The sequence below is a fragment of the Ambystoma mexicanum genome, chromosome 8, assembly GCF_040938575.1.
Source record: "Ambystoma mexicanum isolate Mex_15411 chromosome 8, UKY_AmexF1_1, whole genome shotgun sequence".
NCBI lineage: Eukaryota > Metazoa > Chordata > Amphibia > Caudata > Ambystomatidae > Ambystoma > Ambystoma mexicanum.
Genome location: NC_090929.1, coordinates 453,384,236 through 453,403,026, shown reverse-complemented (window position 1 = coordinate 453,403,026; position 18,791 = coordinate 453,384,236). Strand labels below are relative to the sequence as shown.

Sequence of the window (18,791 nt, the reverse complement as noted above, 5' to 3'; positions counted from 1 at the left end):
AACAGGGAGGGAACATGGGAATGAAAAGCAAATATGGCAATGAGAGATAGAGGCGGACCTACTGGGCCTTGTGAGTATGCAGAACGTGCAAGTGCAGAGAGAGAGAAGTGATGAGGGAGTGGGTGGTAAGTGCTAGGTGTACCAAAGAGGGAAGTTCTAGGGAGTAAGCAGCTGTTAAGTGACTAGGTGAGAATGGTCATCTGCCAATAAATAAGTAAGTACAGGCCTCTAGGAGGGACCTGGCCACCCATAACTGCCTTTATATTGGCTAAAATGCACACAAGCATTCTAGAACTCTCTGACAAATTTCCCATACATGGACTTCTGTCCCCAAAGGGTGTTCAGCCTACAGCACGTTGGGACCATACCAAAGGGGAAAAGCGCTATACAAATGCACCTTACATTACATTGCATATGTGTTCTTTGTGTCCTTTCTCCTTGTGACTTTGTCTCTGCATCTGTGAGACCTCTTTCTTGGCTCCCTTTTGAGGCACGTCTTCTCTTCAACTTTAAATGTATAGGGCCTCATTACGACCCTGGCGGAAAGGGTTAAACGGCGCCGTAAAAGGCTGCGGCGCCGTTCAACCCGTTCCGCCACATTACGAGGTCCCCTCGCGAGACACGTTAAGCATGCCTGGGAAAACCAGGCGTGCATACCGGGTCCCGCGAGGGGAAGAGGGAGCAAACAACGGGCCATCTCGTAATGGTCCGTTGTTTACTCCCTCTCCCATTCCCATTCAGCCCTATGGGGGCTGAAATGGGAATGGGGATGAACCGTGTCCTCGAGTGAGGAATTACCGGGCCATCCGAGCTCGGCATGGTCCGGTAAGTCCTCATTCCGAGGACACGGACACAGACACGGATGCGGTTTTGCCGGCAGCCATGCCGCAAATTGCGGCATGGTTACCGGCATAACTTGTAATGAGGGCCATAGTCTTTAAAATGTCTCTACAGCCTCGCTCCTCCCTATCTTTCTTTTCTCATCTCATTTTCTACTCCTTCTCGTTCCCTCCGATCACAATCACTTTTTCTTCTCGTGGTCCCTCGATCCACCCTGTGCTTCTTCTCCCTTTCATTCCTTCTCACTTTTAGCGCCAAAACATTGGAATGCTCTCCCTCTGCCTCTTAAGTCGCTAATTTCTTTTCCTGTCTTTAAATATTGGCTCAAGGACCCTCTTCCTCTTACTTCTCTTTAAGCCTTTGTGATCTTGTTTTGAATGTTCATTAATTATTGTACCCTGTTCTGTTCTCTGTACAAAGTTTAGGCATAAGGCGCTTTATAAATAAAATACAAATACAAAACCACCATTGCAGGTCCAAAATGACCTGTTTTGGCAAGGTTGGCACCCAGCACTAAAGAAGGTCCCTCATCGAATGCTCATGCATGTACTTTGGCACCCATAACAGCAGACCTCCCGCACTGGCGGGATAGGCCCATTGGTACTTACAAAGGCATTCTTGCTTAAGGCCATTAGTACCGGGAAGGGGAGCCCCTGTGGCACCTGCTAAGGCAGTGTTGCAGCCAGTGCTGGACTGGATTTCCCAGTGGGCCTCTGCACCATGGGCCTCCTGTGCAGAGGCCCACTGGTGTTCTGCTCTTCTTAGAAGGGGTGGGCTTGCTCACATGTTTAACAGGGGGGCTGCTTTGAAAAAAAATATCCTGGCCCACTTTTGTTCCCAGTCCCCCCTGGTTGCAGCACAGGCCACAGAAGCACAAACTAGGGCAGGACCGTTGACACTACCAGGGAAAGGAACCAAGCACTGGTTAAAGTTGTTGTACAGCACTCATTTGTGCAAGTAACACAGCACCTGCTGCAATAGGGTCCCTGCTGGGTACACAATAGGACAAGATCCATATCCAAGAACACACAACACACACGAACACGCTAACCCATTGCAGCTGGACCACCCAGATTTTATTACAGCTGCACCCGTAGAACCGGTGCCACTCCCTGGGGCATGGAGCTAAGCACTGGTCATAGTTGAGTGAACAGTACTCATTTGTGCAAGGAGCACAGCAGCCTCTGCATTAGGGTCCTGGGTACCCACTAAAACAGGGTCCATGTCCACGAACACACCTTCCCATTACAGCTGGACCACCCGGCGTTCAAGAACTTGTTATTGCAGGGCTCATTATAGACATTACTGGCAAACAGGAGTGGACTGACCTAGAGGGAATTCTGGAGATTTCCCAGTAGGCCTCTAGACCCTGGGCCTCTTTTGTGTGGTAGCCGATTTTATTTACTCATGTTCTCATACGAAATGGTCTGGGCTTGCTGAAAATGTGTAATATGGTAATATGGGGCCACTTTGAAAATTATTTCTGGGGCCTCTTTGGGTTCCCAGTCCACCCCTGGTGCCAAATGCCTCAAGGTTTAGAGCACCTGCTATACCAGTGACTGAGGAACCCTCCACAACAAGTCAAGGTGCACACACTACAGCACGACTAGAGGCACCTCCTGCAACAGGGCACACCATGTGACATAGGGGCCCCTGTAGCCCTTAGCCTGCACTGGTGTGAGGAGAGTCAGTGGGAGAGGCACCCTCGGTCTGTGCTGTTCTCGAGAGGAGACCCCTCTGTCTAAGCTGCGATGTTCTGAGGAAGAAGGAATGGATTCCCCCTCCGTCTGTGATGGCATGGGGTGATGAGGACAGCATGGATTCCCCAGGGATTTCTGGGTCAGGGGCTCCATCAGTCTATGCTTGTTTCAGGAGGATATTCTCTCTCTGTCAGGGCTGGAATGTTCTGAGGAAGAAGGCATGGATTTCCCCTCTGTCTGGGCTGGGATGGTGTGGGGACGAAGGCATGGATTTCCCCTCTGTCTGGGCTGGGATGGTGTGGGGACGAAGGCATGGATGTCCCCTCTGTCTGGGCTGGGATGGTGTGGGGACGAAGGCATGGATGTCCCCTCTGTCTGGGCTGGGATGGTGTGGGGACGAAGGCATGGATGTCCCCTCTGTCTGGGCTGGGATGGTGTGGGGACGAAGGCATGGATGTCCCCTCTGTCTGGGCTGGGCTGGTGTGAGCTATAAAGCATGCATTTCCCCTCTGTCTGGGCTGGGATGGTGAGAGGTAGAAGGCATGGATTTTCCCTTTGTCTGGGCTGGGGTGGTGCGAGGCAGAAGACATGGGCTTCCCCTCTGTGTGGGCTGGGATGGTGCAAGGTAAAGGGCATGGGGTTTCCCCTCTGTCTGGGCTGGGGTGGTGTTAGGTAGATGGCATGGATTTCCCCTCTGTCTTGGCTGAGCGAGGTAGAAGACATGGATTCCTCCTCTGTCTGGGCTGGGATGGAGCGAGGTAGAAGACATTGATTTCCCCTCTGCCTGGGATCGGATGAAGCAAGGAAGAAGGCATGTGTTTCCCCTCTGTCTGGGCTGGGATTGTGTGAGATAGATGGCATGGATTTTCCCTCTGTCTGGGCTGGGGTGGTGCGAGGCAGAAGACATGGGCTTCCCCTCTGTGTGGGCTGGGATGGTGCAAGGTAAAGGGCATGGGGTTTCCCCTCTGTCTGGGCTGGGATGGTGTGAGGTAGATGGCATGGATTTTCCCTCTGTCTGGGCTGGGGTGGTGCGAGGCAGAAGACATGGGCTTCCCCTCTGTGTGGGCTGGGATGGTGCAAGGTAAAGGGCATGGGGTTTCCCCTCTGTCTGGGCTGGGGTGGTGTTAGGTAGATGGCATGGATTTCCCCTCTGTCTTGGCTGAGCGAGGTAGAAGACATGGATTCCTCCTCTGTCTGGGCTGGGATGGAGCGAGGTAGAAGACATTGATTTCCCCTCTGCCTGGGATCGGATGAAGCAAGGAAGAAGGCATGTGTTTCCCCTCTGTCTGGGCTGGGATTGTGTGAGGTAGATGGCATGGATTTTCCCTCTGTCTGGGCTGGGGTGGTGCGAGGCAGAAGACATGGGCTTCCCCTCTGTGTGGGCTGGGATGGTGCAAGGTAAAGGGCATGGGGTTTCCCCTCTGTCTGGGCTGGGGTGGTGTTAGGTAGATGGCATGGATTTCCCCTCTGTCTTGGCTGAGCGAGGTAGAAGACATGGATTCCTCCTCTGTCTGGGCTGGGGTGGAGCGAGGTAGAAGACATTGATTTAATCTCTGTCTGGGCTGAGATGGTAATTCCTATTGACTACGAGCACACCTCGATGTTAGTTCATGATTAGTGTTATCTTTTGGACAAGTAATAGTGTGTGGGGGAAAAAACAACCCCAACATTAGGTTGTGTTACCAATTAGAATAACAAAACAGGTGTCCACAGACGTGTGGAACACTCCTGTCCCCTGCACACCTAATATGATTGTGATCCAATCAATATTTATGACTAACTAGGTAGTCAATTAAGGTTATTGGTTATATCTTTAACAAAATAATTTTACTTGACTATTATTATATTGACGATCTTGATTGTTTATAAAAAATGTTTCGGTGAAAACAAACTTATACGCAATTATTATTTCAACACTGATAATAAATTCAACAAAACAATAATCACCTTTCTTAATTCATCAATCCATCAGTCATAAGCTCTACGTGTTTTGGGAATCAATTCCCACAGTTGTGTCGACAACCAAACAAAACAACAGGGTTTAACCAAAAAACTGTGTAACCAGCTGACGAATGTAGCTTTCACATTTGTACACAGCCCCAAGATAATGCAAAGGGGTCGTTTTACATTTATATAAGTCACATTTTGTGTACGTATCTGACAAGTATTGTTGATTGTTTTTTGTATATGCAATGTACGTTTTATGTTCTCCTGTGCTACACCTTTGATGTAGTGCAATTTATTTATGCTACTTCACATTTACCGTGATGCACATGGTAAATGGGATAAAAGAGTGGGTCATATTTTATACGCGTTTGCCCTGATCCTTTTCGCATATATATATATAACCATTAAAGGACTGTACTCCATGCTGCAGCTTGACTCATCTCTGATATATGGAAAATCCAAGCATATCACAAACACACTAACCTTTCTTCATTAGCTCCATGTTCACTTCTGCACTCAGACGAAATGGCTACTGCTCTGCAGGATTATAGGGATGTGTAGTAGCTGAACCCCCAACTCATCCCGACACCAGTGTAGGGGAGGTCCCAAATATGGCCTGCACTCCAGCCACCCATTTTGAAGTACCAGGAACATTCACGCCGAGTTATGTGACGTACAATGAGCAAATAAACCAGCAGAGAGCCGCACTAGGGCTCTGTCCAGTGCCAATCAGAAGAGCAATACCTATTGAAATGCCAATAACCAGACAACCATGGACAGTAAGGTATCCATTGAGACAACCATATCAGCAAATGATACGAAATGAAGATTGCTTAAACACTGTCCCAGAAGAAACTCAAGAGGCCTTAATTGAAAACGAATGGTGACGTCACTAGGGCCCGGACAGACGTACAGATGAAGAACAACATCCAAAAGATGACACACAAAGACGAAACACCATGGATAAGGATATCACAGACATAGAAGAAGAGACGATGTTGAAATAAAAAGAAACGTAACTGTAAAGCAGGATGAAAGTATTCAACCAGCTAACGTCTGTACATAGGCTTTTAACGCAAGAAGCTAAGAAAACAGTGCGTGGCTTGCTACGCTGATTAGAATAATAGAGCGGCAAGCGCCAACTACATATCTACCTCAACGAAGCACATTATATAAGTGCAGTCCACTTTATACAAAAGCAGAATTAACCCAGGTTACTAAAGATCAAACAGGCCAGGATTCTCATTCCAGCTAAAACAAGAAGAGAGATGGCAGAATCGAAACTCAGCAAGAAGCAGGCCGTGCCTAGGAAATCAAGGCCAACCCAAGAGAGGGAGGCGGATGGCAACTTCGGGGAATCGAAACTGAAAGAGCAGAGCAGCCTGCCCGGTGAAGGTCGAGATAAGGGGGCCCAGGCAGGTGGCGGCCGAAAGTAAGTATTAAATGCACAAATAGAAGGAAAATGAAGCCGATTCACGGTGTGCTAACACGTGACCAGCCAAGCGCGAAGAGGTACCAACGTCTGATGTCACCCAAAGCAGGAAATACCATAACTTTTCCTGACAAGAAGCTACAGTTTCGAGGCCAACCTCAGCCAACTAATTGACACATAGCCATAAAGTACTGATTGATGGAAGGGAGGCAGGGTGAATCTTGGGGCATCCTGTATCTGGGTGAACATTCTGCAGGCTGCTAATTAAAGTGGAGATGTATGCTTAGTCTTGTAGCCAGCCCAATCACAGTCCAATCAGAGTGGGCCAAATAATGTAAGGTCCTACAGATAGTAGAACCAATGAGACGTCATACTTTTAGTGACGTTTGCATGAATAATGTAGAGGGAAGAGCGTAGACGCCCACCCGATAAGAGTTATCCAATCCTCACACTCCGTTACCATATACAGATATAGCACCTATACTTAAGTTACCTTTTCCAACCAATAGAATTGCATGACAAACTTTTGAGTGTTACACGTCAATGATGATGAAATTTGACTATAACTATTGTTGTTTGAATGAAGATTGTTGGGAGTTGGAGCGATACGGACCATCGCATCATTGCTGATCTCCATGTTTCCCTGTTTCTTGTACGTGTCATTAAACGGACTCCCCTTTGCCAAACCATTGAGTTGTCCTTATTGATTGGTGTTGGAGTAGTAAACCTGCACCCCCATCGACCTCAAGGTGCAGCAATCTCGTCTTAAAGTACTTGCGGGCGAGCTCTGATTCTATGGGCCCGTCAGAGGTCAATCGACCTTCATTTATACTACTATTAAACCAGCGGTGCTCTCAATAATAAAGGTCAAACAGACACAGCCCAGCAGGTATTCCTCTTTTGCCTTATGTGGCAACGTGGGCCGATGCCACGCTATACTCTCAAAGGGGGTGTGAAGCAATAACATTAATAAACCAAACAGCAATAGTACAAAGACTACAAAATAAAAGAATATCTAATCAAGGTTAGGTAATATAAAAATATATATGCTTTAATTAGACAGTCAAAATGGAAACAATTAACTAAAAAATACAAGCAAAAAGCCATTGCTTTGGAAAGAACACAGAACATGCAGAACCTGTAAAGAATAGAACGCTGGGTACATGAGATGGGGCGATGGGGCAATACATTACAGCAATGTCACTTTAAAGGATATGTCTTTTCAAGAAAAGGTGCTAAAAGAGGCTTAAAAGTCACTATTGCCCCAGAAGTGGACCATGGGTCAGAGCCTCTTCATAGTACCTTATTTTTGCCTTGGGGGGCTCAACAGCATAGAGACAGGCTTCTATGAGCTTCCTCAGGGGACTTTTTGGCATTGTGTAGTCAACTGGGTCCAACAAGCAGTGTGATCCAATAAACAACAGCACATGGCACGAAGAAGTTTGGGACAGGCAGGTGATATCAGAGTATGTGTAGCTCACAAGTGTCTCAGTGTAGGAATCAGGGCCCAGAGCTGTTCCCTGGCTTCTGTGTTGCTATGAAGCCCAATCCAGAGTCTCTGGGGACAAGGTGACTGATTCTTACTCTGCTCTCCCCAGTCCAAGGAATGAGGCTGACACTTCCGGGGGTTCCTCCACCTCCTGTGAGGAGCATGGTTCCAGTGCAGCTGCGTGAGTGGCAGGTCTTGGTCCAGCTGTTCACTCCCAATGTTCCCCTGTGGGTGGTTAGGAGAAATATTTCTCCTCTGCCTTGGATGCACCAGTATTCACGTCTATGGCAGAGGACTTTGGAATGGATGTTCTCCCAAAAAGGATCCAGAGATGTCTTCTTCTTGGTGTCCAGAAAAGAATCAAGGAAGGAGTAGGAGACCCCTTCCTTATAAAGTCAAAAGGTTGAGCGGATTGGACAAAAGCAAGCCTGTGGAAAGGGGTGCAATCCATGTTGATGTAAAAAGTGACCCTTGCCTTCTTGCATCATACCCAAGGTGCCTTGTCCCACAGGAAATGGAGGGGATAGCAAGAGAGCCCCACAGGAAAGCAATATGGCAAAATCCTTCTGTGCCCTAGCACCTTGAAGCATATTTTGTGCTAGATGTAATTGCAAATATTGATCTCAAACCAAATAATCAGATTCAAGGAATATGGCAAAGTACTACTTTATTGTGAATTAATAAAGCAGTGAGAACTCGCAGACATCGGACTGATGCATTCACACTCGCATAGCAGCTTGATTACATTGAGGACTTATACCCCAATATGCATCATCGATGACATTATTCTGTGTGTCAAAATACAAAAGCTATCAAAGGAAGGGATTGGTTAAGGGAACATATCGATTTACACAACATATAAGGATTAGTACATCATTGGCTACCCCTTATCTATAGGGCACACCTTGAATTACCTCTAAATGCGTATAGTACTGATTATAGCAGACAATGCAACAGTGGATTGGTCTATGCTACATTGCACGTTAGGTTGTCCCTCAACTCCATTGATTGGTTGGCATACTATCCCAACCTTGAACCTTTGGCTCTTTATCAGCACATACATGAAATGAAACTTAGGTGCTTGAATCACATCATACTACTCCCTGTTATCCCAATTAGGCCATCGTCTCTCATCGGTAGGCCATCAGCCTAAGTCTTCCATTGTAGTTAACCTTGTTGCCTGTTCACTGTCCTTGAACGTTCAAGGGAGTGTGAGCACACCACTATCTTAGCTTCAGGCTCTAATGAATAGCCTTTTTGACTTCTGAGTCATTTCAGTCTTCTATTTACTGCTATTTGATTTAATTATGCAGGGTGCTGTTGCTCCTTTTGGCCTCTAGAGACTTGCTCACTATCTCATATGAACTTTGAATACTTTTAATTGACCAATAGTTTGGCTCTCAGAGATGTTTTCTTCTTCTTTCATCTATGAAGAAGGTCCCAAATTCAGAGCTTATCCATGTACTCCCTTCTTGCTCTCTGCTTATCCCTCAAAATACCATCCTTAATTCTGGGCCAACCTTAACTCATCGTCGGGTCTGCACACAGAGATGCTTTTCTGTGTCTCCTGATTCTACAGCCTCGGCCTGTCTTTTAGGTAGCTTGGTTAAGTTCAACGTGAGCCAGCGTCCATTTTCTCATTATGACCATCCTTGCCATGTTATATATTTCCTACAGCAAGCTTCTATACGTTTTCTTTCTACTTTGCGTTATTCCGTATTTACACGTATTGGTCAGTAAGTTACTTCATCTTCCTTTTTTCCACTATTACTTTAGCTTTAGGTGCATGATACTCTTAGTGCTTCAGTTACATCGCTACCTCCAGGCTTGTTTCTTGGCCTGGGCGGGCGACAGTCCGGGTCACAGGGGTAAATACCTCAGGAAGCGGCCCACCAAGCTGGCTGCTCTCTGTTGACTTGTAGATGACTGTGATGTGTTCTGAATATGTAAACAAAAGAATGCATATTCCAAACGCAGCGTGTGAGATGCTCTGAAGTCACACACCCCTCATTCTTTGTGTTGACAGCCTTTTAAGTGTTATGTTATGTTATTCAGCATTTATATAGCGCTCTACATATCATTGGTATGACCTCAAAGCGCTTGTAGGTTGAACGCCTTGGGGGACCACAGTCCAGATCAGTAGAGAGAGTGTCGTAGGGTGCGTTGGTGCACCAGTTATGTGTGCAGCTGATGTAATTGCCTGATGGTAGCTGCATCCTAGCGTTAGGTGTGGTGGTGAAGATATCAGTTGAATGTGTGCAGTCTAGTGGTGGACACCCAGACTGAGTTCTGGCTGTGTTATGTCTGTAGGACGCTTATGTGAGCAGCTAGTCCAGTTTGTCATGGGATATAGATGTGTTTTATTAGAGTGATGAGGTGTTCATGCGGTAGTGTTTGTATGTGAGCAGCTAGGCTGAATTTATCGAGGGGTATATCTGTATTCTAATTGTGTGAAGGTGTAGAGTAGAGGCTAGGCGTAGTGATATAATATGATAGTTCAATCATGAAGCGCTCATGCACAGTGCGCTTCGAAAACGCTAGGTGACAATGAGGAACGAGTGAGAACGCAAAGACACTCCTGCAGGCCAAGCGCAGCACAAATGTGAAAACTAGCTACAGTATTTGGTCTGGAGAACCCAGACCATGCATGTGCTAAGGCATAGACAGGCGTGCATGCTTGGGAATGGTACATGGGGACCTGAGGGCTAGGTACATAGTGACATTGTGGGGGCCAGGGTAGGGCAAATAGCAGGCATGAAGGGGCGAGAAGCATAGAGAGACATCACTGGACCAGAAGTGCTGCGGGTATACAGCGACATCAGGGGACCAGGGGACCAGGGGTGCAGGACACACAGCGACTACATGGGACACTAGAGGGGCAAGGGGTGCACTGTGAGATTTTAGGGGGACCAGGTGGGACACTAGGGGGGCAAAAGGTACACTGCAATGTCATAGGGGACCAGGTGGGAAGAGGGGTGCATAGTGACTAAGCGGGAGCCCAGGGGGTGGGCACAGGTGGCGTCATAGTGGACCGGCGGTTTGGCGAAATGACGAGATGGTCTGGGCAACCTAAGGGGTTGTGGGTACACACGTCCTTGGGACCACAGTCCAGGTCAGTAGAGAGAGTAAAGTCGTAGGGTGCGTGGTTGCATCAGTTATGTGAGCAGCTGATGTAATTATGTGAGCAGCTGATGTAATTGTCTGATGCTAGCTGCATCCTAGCATTAGGAGTGGTGGTGAAGATATCAGTTGAATGTGTGCAGTCTGGTGGGTAGACATCCAGACTGGGTTCTGGCTGCGTTAGGCCTGTAGGATGCTTATGTGTGCGGCTAGGCTGGTTTGTCATGGGATATAGCTGCGTTTTATTAGAGTGATGAGGTGTTCATGGCGTAGTGTTTGAATGTCAGCAGCTAGACCGAATTTATCGAAGGGTATAGCTGTACTCTGAGTGATGGTGTAGATTAGATAGTAAGCATAGTGATATGATATGATATGATATGATATGATATGATATGATGTGATGGTTCATCAATAAAGCGCCTAAGCATAATGCGCTTTGAAAGCGCTCAATGACAAGGGAGGAACGTGGGAAGACGCAGAGACACTGCCACAAGCCAATGAGCAGCGCCAGTGTGAAGATTAGCTACTGCACTCGGTCTAGAGACACCCAGACTGTGCAAGTGCTAAAGTATGGACAGGAGGGCATGCCTGAGGACTGGAAGAGCTGGGTACACAACAACATGGTAGGGACAGGGTAGGGGCAAACAGAAAGCATGCAGGGGCTAGAGGTGCAGAGAGACATTACGGGACTAGAGGGGCTGGGGGTATACAGTGACATTAAGGGGGACCGGAGGGGGCTGTGCACACAGTCACTAAGTTGGTCTCGATAGGGGCATAGGTGTGCTGCAATATCTTAGGGGACCAGGAGGGGAGCTGCGGGCGCGTAATGTCACCGCGTGGTGGCAAGGGGCTGTGCACACAGTGGCATCATAGCGACCTCACGGGGGTCAGGGGCGGGGGTATGCAGCGACAGCATGGGAGGCGGGGCACATAGGGACATCACAGGGACTAGCAGGCAGGGCATACAGCGACAGGGGCAAGGGGGTATGGGCGGGGACCAGATGGGCAGGCGTACGTAGCAACAGCATGTGAGCTGGAGGGGGTAGGGGCACTCAGGGACATCACAGGGACAAGAGGGCTGGGCTTACAGCGACAGGACAGGGGGCCAGAGGGATACATAGCAACTAGAGGCTAGGCTTACAGCGACAGGACGGGGGGCCAGAGGGATACATAGCAACATCACGGGGAACAAGAATGCAGGGTACACAGTGACACAGGCACAAAGGGGCACGCAGCAACATCACAGGGACTAGAGGGGAGGGCAAAACAGAGGGATATATAGCGACATCACAGGAACGGGAGGGCAAGGGTACACCGGGACACACAGGGCACAAAGAGGCACACAGTGACCTCACGGGGAATAGATGTGTTGTTGAACAGCGACAGCACAGGGGACCGGAGGGGAACACTTATGACAGCAGGAGGAGCTAGAAGGTCAGGAAACATAACGACAGCACGGGGGAACAGAGGGGCAGAGAGGGTTGGGCATACATCGATAGCACGGGCGGCCAGGGGGTAACAATGAATACACGGGTAGCTAGTGGGCAGGGAAACAAAGTGAAAACACTGGGAGCAGGTGCCTGGGGGCATATGGAGACATCATGTGGATTGGAGGGGCTGGGCAGACAGCGATAACACATGAACAGAGGCGTACATGGCAATATCACTGGAGCCAATGGGTGGTGTGTACGCAGTGATAACACAGGGCTAAAGGGTGGGGCACAGCAAAACACAGGGAGCTTAGGGGCGTGGGGATATGCAGTGTTATACAGTGGACTAGGGGGATGGGCATATAACCAAAGGCACTGGGGCCAGAGGGCACACAGCGATATTGCAGGGAATCCGGGCAGGGGCGCACAGCGACATCATGGACCAAACGGGCTGGGGGACATAGTGGCCTCATGGGAATTGGGAGGAGTTATGATCCAATGAGATCATTATTCTGTATTCAGGGATATGGTTGTTTATGGCCAAATTAATGGGCGTAGTCGATGACGACATGTTTGGGAGTCCCATGGTGTATTTAGTCATTGGGTTGTTGGAAATTCTGTTGCTTCTTAAGGTTGTGGATGGTATTATGGAAAGAGCCACGTTTTTAGTACTGAGCGGATTGTCATATAGTCTTGTGTGTGTCGAATATGTGGGGGAAGCAAGTTCCACAGAGTTGGGGCCAAGGCTGAGAAAGCGGATCCTCCGATCCTGACAGAGTCGGTGGTTGGGATCGCTAAAAGGAGTGCAGTGCTTGATCTTAGGGTGCGGGATGGGAGGTAAGGTTTTAACTTTTCTTTCAGATATAAAGGACTGGTCTTGTGCACTGCACAGTGAGTGATGTACAGGGTCTTGAAAGTGGCCCTTCGTCCGACTGGGAGCCAGTGGAGGGTTCGGAGTCCTGGAGAGGTTTGTCTCTTCGACCCAGGGCGAGAAGCATATTAGAAACCGGGTTTTGCGCACTTTGGAGTTTATTAAGGATTTTATACCGGGACTCCTAGGTATTGGGAGCTGTCCAGTCTCGATATTATATTATAGAACAACTTTACTGAATGTGTCATAGTACTGCTGTGTTCTAGTTGAATGGTGGTGTATAGGAGAGAGTAGGCATAGTAGTGTGATATTGTGGTCATCAGTAAAGTGTATGCGACCAGGCACACTCAATGATGTTGGGAATACCTTCTAAATTAATTCAACTTTTTTAGACAGTGCAGCTAATTAGGGCACATTTAATGATGTTGGGAATACCATCTTAATTCAAGTCTAATACAGTGACACTATTAGGGCCTATTCTAAGTTCAACTTTAACACAGTGACGTTATTGGGGCATACTCAATGATGATGGGAATGCAGCACAGTGATGCAATTAGGGCACACTTTCAAAGTTCAGCTTTGACACTGTGACGCTATTAGTGCACAATCTAAGTTCAACTTTAACACAGTGACGTTATAATGGGAGACTCAATGCTCCTATGAGCCTATCCCATAGGGCTGCATGTTGCACTGGAGTGCCATCTGCACGGAGGCAGTCCCTCCTTTTCCAACATGACAAACCTGCATGTACGTGTACGGTTGACATCGCATAAGCAGAGTCAGAGTACATCATCACTTCCTCATCCTCAAGGCTCTTTCAATGAGCACCAGTAATTCTGCAGCCTGTGCTGAATAATTAAAAGACAACCTCATGCTCGTTACTACCTTGAATTCACCTTCTCTATTCAGTTTCACTACCGCTACTCCAGTATGTCTTTCCCCAGTTGCCTGGTCAATTTTTGAAGAACCATCAATGAAAACTATTTCCCCCTCCCGAGGGTAGTTTCTCTAGCTCGGGGAATATCCTTATAACACTCAGTATATGTTGGGCAGTCGGGTACATAATCATCCTCACCTACTGGTTCTGCTGTAAACGATTCTGGAGTCACTGACTTACATCTAACATTTTTAATCATGGGGTTAGAAATGATCACCTCAAACTCTGATGCTCTTTGTTTAGTCAATCTACTTTGGGGCTTCTCTAAAATGGCAAATAATGCATGCTCTACAAATAATGTTGTTGAGCACCCCATCGTTATACTTGAAGCTTTTTCAATTGTGAATGTAGCAGCAGCTAAAGATTGCTCACAAGGATAATGTCCCTTCATAACTTGATCTAATATCCCTCTGTGGTATGGCAATGGTTTATGTCCATGTCCTAATGTCATCTTCTGTGTGAGAACTGCTGCAAAAAATGTTTTGGTTTCAATACTCTACTTATACATATACATATGTTTTTACTTTCGCCCCACTATCCAGTACACCCAGTAGTCACGTGGAGGCTGGGAACGGATTGCCCCCGCCACTGAGACATTCCGCCACCACAGTCCCACTTCCCCACTTCCAGACCAAATTTATATAGCACGGGCTGGCGTGCATTTGCACACCATGCTCCGTGTTCATTTTAGCACAACATGAGCATTTTTTAACTCTACCCTGGTTTTCTTAATCCAGGGTCCCAGAGCCACACCAGGGGACGGCCACATGCAGATCCCAGCACACTGAGACCTCGAGCGTGACTGCGAGATACTGCCTGCATGCCACCTACCAGGCACTTCTCAAAGGGATTTCTCCCTACTGCACACAGCCCAGCACCTTCATACGGCTGCAAGACCTTGTGCCCCAGGTATTGTGTTGTCCTTTTGTTCAGTCTAGAACAGCACTTCACTCAAGTGACTACCAAATGTTTTGGTTTCAATACTCTACTTATACATATACATATGTTTTTACTTTCGCCCCACTATCCAGTACACCCAGTACATCGGCTATCCACCTGCAGCAATCTCCTTGAAGAGGTCCGCCACACAACACTCCCAATTCCCTGTCAACAACGACTGGAAGTAAATACGAATTCCGGACTTCCGTCCAGGTCAGTAACCAAGTGCCAGCAAGCCAACGAACAACGCCACCGTTGTACCCATAGATGGTCCCAATTAGATTTTAATGCATGCCAGTATCACTAGCACCAGACTTTTCCCTTTTTAGATGAGCTCTACAATAAACTTGATCCCCAATTTTACTTTCCTTTCCTTTGCTTTACACAGGGGAGACCAAGTCGAGGCCCATGAAGAAGGCTTCCTGCGGAAACGTCACGGGACCACATTATCTTGAGGGCTTCATTTCCACAATCCCGTTCCATAACTCGATCTGTTTCTTGACGTTGACCAACGACTAGGTCCCTTTTACTTCAAGAGCCAACAGAAACTAACCCAGTTTTAGAAAGAAATAATGCCCTTTTCTTTTACACATGGTTCTTGATTTCACACACTCCATGTAATTGTTTGCCTTGTGTCAACAGAATAAACCATGTTTCTTTGCATTTATTGCTCACTGAGACAAAACATGAATGATGGTGTACCTGTTTATTGAATTTGTTAAACTTTTGCTAAACAATGATGTTACTCTTTCTTTAATGCATTTGTGGAATAAGATGAATGTGTTTTGATCAAAATGCACACTAGAAAACGAAAAAGTTTCTTGTCAAACTTAAATGCATAAAATTTGATTTGCACTTATTAACACTGGCCAAATAAAAAATCTATAATGCACTCTTGAAGGGCTCTATAGCTCGTCTTTTAGAACACATATGACAGTTAGCTTAATGAAATAGCTATTGCCATATTTAGCATGTAGAATAAGCTAGCCTTTACCAAAATGTATAGGTAAAGAGACCTAAAGGAAGTGGCAGGACCCCATCCCCCTTGTTCCAAGTATTATATAGCTCCTAAATCCTCCCACTTATTTATGAGCTTACCCTCCAGTTATATAGATTTTAGATATAGCATCTGCTATACTAGGGTTTTCTAAACCAACAAATCTGATCTCGTTTTTCAGTTATTTTCTAATCTATTGACCAAAGCTTGCTTCGCACTAACATGCTACCCTGGATACTCTATACTCATAATGGAACAAATTTTAAGCTTTTCGGAAGAAGAAACTTCTGATATCATTCAGGGACCCCCTCTGTTTAATCTTGATGGCGCCTCTGCAGCATCAGGGGACGACCTGCTGAAACTAAAAAAGAAATGTTTCCGAAAAGAGGTCCACGGACATTTCCTTAGGGAATACTATGGTCCCATTGGGTCTCATTGTTCACAAAGAACCAGCATTATTTCTGGAGGACCAAGAATATATGCTGGGTTTCAGTCAGATATCTACTAAATGTTCACAAGATCTTATGGTCTTAACCATTACCACGGCCAAAAGGATACATGCTAAAATCAAACTGGAAGTAGCGACAGAAGAAGAAAAATTCCTTAACAATGCAGACTTACAAAATGCACAAGATAAATTGAAAGAAATTAACACCACTCTTGATCAATTTATGGCTCTGACACTGGAAAAGAAGCATAAAAAATTGGCCAAGGACATTCAGAATTTCAAAATAGAAAATATCTACTCCTATTTAACAGCAGACTATAAAGACAGAAAAGAAAAAGAAAGAGCAGCCAACCAAGCCGGACCCAGGAGAGGAGGCAGAAAATGGGTTTCGTTCTCGGACATCTCCAGTTCGGGTTCATCGGACGACCTGTCATGATGCCTACCTCTAAGGAGCCAGGCCGGGCCCAGCAACCCCAGAGGCAGACATCATTTTCCCCAGGGAAGTCTCAGCGGGCCCAAGTCGGGGCCCTTTGGACTCAGTCCTGGCGCCTTAGGCGCCAGGCTCATAGCGGACCCCATTCCTGGCGCCTTAGGCGCCAGGCTCATAGAAGAGGATATGTGTTTAAGTGCTTGGGTGCACACTTACCTGATGCAGACCTTGCTGCTTCATCCAGGCCCTCTTGAGGCCTGAATGGGACTACTTAACCTGTAGGACTACTTCACCACCCGGGTGTGGTTGGGGAAGGATACATACCTGATTGGTGGAAGGATACATACCAGGAACTTCTTCCAAGGCTATTTAAACCCCACCCGAACAGCCACACATGCTTCGCGTTGTTCTGCACCTAGCAGCTGGACGCTCACCGTGTCAGCTCCTGCATCCTGACTTCAGCCACGCCTGCCAGCACCCTGGAACACCTGCAAGGGGAGAAAGGAAGAGAATAGGAGAAGAAAAGCCCTTACCTGCTAAATCTGCATCCCAGAGTCATTTCTCCAACGGCCCTGAAAAGGAAGACATCATTTTAAAGGCATTTCGTTTCGATCGCTGCAGCGCTGCATTTTACTCACCTTTGCAAGGCGCTTCCATCTTCAGCAGCGATCTTCCGGATTCAGCTACGCCCCGGCGCCTAGAGGAAAAAAGACAAGAACAAAGGTGAGAGGGAGAAAAGGAATAAGGAAAGCTCAGTTTCCTTTTAAGTCTTACCTGTTGGATTATTCCCACTGCATTTCGGGTCCTGCCGCTTCCTGGCATCTCCGGACCCCGGCCCCTATGGGGAAAAAAGACAAAGACATTGAATGAGCGAATGCAAAGACATTACCTGAGCGCTCATCCAGAACTATTTCACTTCGGGTCGGCGCCATATCTCCGCCACTCCGAACCCCTTCCCCTAAGGGGAAAAAGACATAAGCATTAGCGCTTGCTGCAATTAGACAACGAACATTATTATTAAGCTTGAACTTTTGAACAGAACTTTTACAGCGCCTTACCTGAACAGTCAAGCTTACCTGAACTCCCATCAATCCTCAATCCAGTGAAGTAACTGGGTTTCAACGCGCCCCTGCATCAGAAGCAGGATGGAGAGCTCATCCTTCCAAACCCTAAGGTGAGGCTTCACGGGGAATCGTGGAGGAGGTATCGTGGAGGGTTGGAAGGGAGTGGGAGGCTTGAGCATTGTTCCACAGTTGGTAATACTCCCTTTTCACGCACAGGAGGGTATCCAACGAGCCAGGGAAGCCAGAATAGAGGGGCCCTTCCTGTCCATCTTCAGAGTTCTGCGCCTTCGACGCCGCGCCTCCCTGGGAACCAGGTGAGCGTTACACGAGAAATCACAAGCACCAGGGAGACGACAACAAGGAGGCTATTTCCAACAATCACCTCCCCAGGTTCGTTTTTTAGGGAGAGGGGGTCGCAGAGACCGATACTGGGGCCCTCCGCCTCCAATGCCCATGCCCATGCCTTACTAACCCTTCAACTACCAACAATGGAGCCAACCACCCAGAGGGCGGCGCAACCAACGGAGACACTAGAATATATCCCTATCTTCAATCTATCGGGGATTGTACTATCCCAAACTGAAATACAGGTCTTAACCAAGGGTCTCTCATTTGTCCCGTCTACCAGAACCAACTGGATCAAGAAGTCTCAACCTTTTTCAGAACTATAAGATGTAAAGCATTTTTTCAAGACAAGGAACCCATGGAACAAGACGAAGAGTCAGGTCTGAGAGTGCCTTCCAACTTTAATCCGAGAGAAAATGAGATTGCGCCTCACATTATAACATTTGAAAATGTGTCAGAAAAGAGATCTCCAAACTACAGGATACAACAACAAAAGCAAGACCGAATTTATCCAAGGAGGAACATAAAGCCCTGAAGCACCTTTCCTCCAACAACCAAATAGTCATCAAAATGGCTGATAAAGGCGGGGGCATAGTAGTACAAAGTCTCACCCAATACAAGGGCATGGCCAAAAACCTTTTAGATGTTACTTCTAACTATAAAAAACTCAGAAAGGATCCTACCAAGCAAATCAAGATCAAAATACAGGAAGCAACAAGATTAGCTTTCGAACGAGGGTGGATATCAGAAAAGGAAGACATTTTCCTCAACACGTCGGAGGGTAGAACCCCGGCATTCTATG

General features: G+C 47.2%; 1 long non-coding RNA gene across 1 annotated transcript in view; it reads left to right on the top strand.

The window, feature by feature from the left end:
- The window catches only part of LOC138473611 (uncharacterized), a 102,996-nt gene extending 87,272 nt beyond the window's left edge, over positions 1-15,724 (top strand). Inside the window, exons 2-4 of the long non-coding RNA XR_011268811.1 lie at positions 14,504-14,675; positions 14,798-14,918; positions 15,094-15,724. This is a non-coding gene — a long non-coding RNA (uncharacterized lncRNA). The remainder of the gene's footprint in view (positions 1-14,503; positions 14,676-14,797; positions 14,919-15,093) is intronic.
- Positions 15,725-18,791: the final 3,067 nt, after the last annotated feature.